We start from the raw sequence: 2,801 nt of genomic DNA, 5'->3' as shown, positions 1-2,801 counted from the left end.
AATTGTAATTATAATATGTTAAAGAAGACTAGGTTCCTCGAGCACGCTTCATTGTATCCATGTGTATGTATTATTTGCTTCTTGTCTTGTGAAAACCTTCAAAAGAGGACTTGCAAGGGAAATAATAGCTACCAACTGATAGATTCCATAGCACTTGCTTCTTGTGTTCTCCTCCTTCATCTGTTGATTGTCCCGGTAAGTCACTTTGACAATTAATTGTTTTTTGTGATTTATATGCTGTGGACTTAATTCTCGCTGTCTTACAACACCATACAACCTGTACAGGGTGCCTGTGATATCATACCCAAGGCCAAGGATAGTGGTACTAATGCAATCAGGCTCCACGGCATGGATGCTAATAATCCTCATCGAAATGATACGACACATCATGTTGCTCACGTCCATGAAAAGAAGTCAATGCATGATCCTTCTCTTTCCTCATCCCACATGATGCATCAGATGGATCCAAGAACAACCGTGTTTTTCGTTTTAGATGATCTCAAGTTAGGCAAAACAATGAGTATCCTTTTCCCCGACGGAGATCTTAGTCCTTTGTCCTCTCCTTATCTCTGGCCTAGAGAACAAGCCGATGCTATCCCCTTTTCATTGGCAAAACTCCCACAGATTCTTCAACACTTTTCATTCCCTCAAGGATCTCGCAAGGCCCAAGTGAGGAACATACACTCCGAGCTTTCGAGACTGAGCCTATGAAGGGAGAATCCAAGGCTTGTGCCACATCCTACGAGTCATTGGTAGATTTTGCACGAAAGATCTTGGGATTGAATACCGATATTGAAGTTTTATCAACGCATGGCCTCGCAAAATCTAATGCTGCTAGATTACAGAACTATACAATCACAGAAGCTCCTGAACGAATTTCAACTCCAAAGATGGTTGGCTGTCACACCATGCCATATCCTTTCATAGTTTTCTATTGCCACTATCAGCAGGGTGATAATCATTTATACAGGACTGTTCTATCTGGAGAGAATGGTGATAGGGTTGAAGCTACTGCAAGATGTCACATGGATACCTCCCAATGGAGCCATGATCACGTTTCCTTCCGAGTGCTTGGTATCGAACCGGGCACTGCCCCTGTTTGCCATTTCTTCCCGGCAGAGGACTTTGTATTGGTTCCATATACTTCTTCAATCTAGTAATATCCAAGAGCTCAAGTGCTTTCAGCATTTTAGTTGTTTAGCCCAAGTCACCTTGTCTGAATGTGAAATACTATAAATCACTAAATTCGTGTGCCTCATGTTTGATCCTCTGTATTCGAAAAAAACTCCGTGGTGCAGTAGCGCTACTTTTGACAATCAAAGTTTTATATGCTTCAATTTCTTAGAGCATCTCGAACACGATGTTACTAGATTGCAGCCTACAACTTTTTTTTTCCTTATTTTCTGCTAAGGTAGAATTTTTTTTTTGTTGGGGCGGAGGTTTGTTAGGAGAGTATCAATTCAAACAATTTACTTAGAGGACTAATTTTCAGGAGCCTGGATTAGAATGTTATTTTTAATTGGAGAACAAGTGCTTATCTCTTCCTAATTAGTCACTATTTAGTCGCTTTAAGCAACTTCTAGGAGGATGTTGAAACAATTGATAATTCTTCATTATAATCTATCAGTCACAAAAAAAAATTTCTAATGAAAATCTCGCTTGTTAAAAATAGTATATTAATTCTTGTCTTCTCAACTTATCTTGCAAATTCAACATCTGAATGGTTACTACATGTCATCCACAAAAAGATAATGATTAAGAATAGACAAATAGTAAAAATAACAAGCATGCGAACCTTTTTGAAATGATGAACATTGTGGAGGATACAAAAATGAATGACACTTCTAGTGGAACGAGAGAAGTAAAAATTTAATTTTGTGATCGGCATAACTCTTATTTTGAGTTAAATATATATTGATTCCACCAATAATGTATCCTCTTATAAGTAAACATTTTATTCTCACTATGGTAAAATGGCAAACATTCGTGCATACATTGATTGATACGTAGACAATTTTTGGACTAATACATAGCAGAGTTGTGAAATTCAAGCTGACACATCGACTCAATAGAATTTAGGGTCAGGAGTCAAGAGGTTAAAGTGAGTAATGTGAGTATGAATCCTTAGTATGTGAGTAATGAATCATGCCCTTTCACGTGTGTGGTTATGTGAGCAATGAATCCTTAGAATCACCAGTTATAATGAATCCTTATGCACATTTAATTGACTTCATATTTCGAACCCACAGATAATCAAAGATATAACTGGGTGATTCACGAGTACATGTTTTATGTGACTATGAGCCAGTTTAGATTGTAATTTTTGGGAAGTTTTACAGAAAAATATAAATCGTATCTACAAAAAAAAATAATCAAAGATATAACTGGTGATTCATGAGTGGATAAAAGAATTGAGTGTTTCCTAATTGATAAAGGACAGAGTTTTTCTTATGTAGTATCTGGACTTCTTGATCGCATAACTGTGGCTGTCCATCTCTTTGATTTGGATTCCGATCTTATTCAAATACTTTTGGAGGCGTATCCTATAATTAGAGTTAGAGGTGGCAATTTGTCCCATGTCTCAATGGGTTATCCATGCCCAAAAAGACTTTGGACGGGATGAGTATTGTAATTTGATATTGGGTTTAAAATGGAATGCATTCCAATTGTACTCATTATTTGATGGAAAATGTTGGAAAATACTTGGGTACCCATTAGACCTAAATATCTTTCCAAAAAATTTCATTTATCCAAAAATTCGTCTTTGATTTTTTTTTTTTTGGCAAAAATCTGATTTTTTT

General features: G+C 36.6%; 1 pseudogene; it reads left to right on the top strand.

Annotated features, from left to right (window-relative positions):
• Positions 1 to 1,369, top strand: LOC113694803 (BURP domain protein USPL1-like; annotated as a pseudogene).
• Positions 1,370 to 2,801: the final 1,432 nt, after the last annotated feature.

This window comes from Coffea arabica, chromosome 9c, assembly GCF_036785885.1.
Source record: "Coffea arabica cultivar ET-39 chromosome 9c, Coffea Arabica ET-39 HiFi, whole genome shotgun sequence".
Lineage (NCBI taxonomy): Eukaryota > Viridiplantae > Streptophyta > Magnoliopsida > Gentianales > Rubiaceae > Coffea > Coffea arabica.
This window is presented reverse-complemented; position numbering and strand designations above follow the sequence as displayed.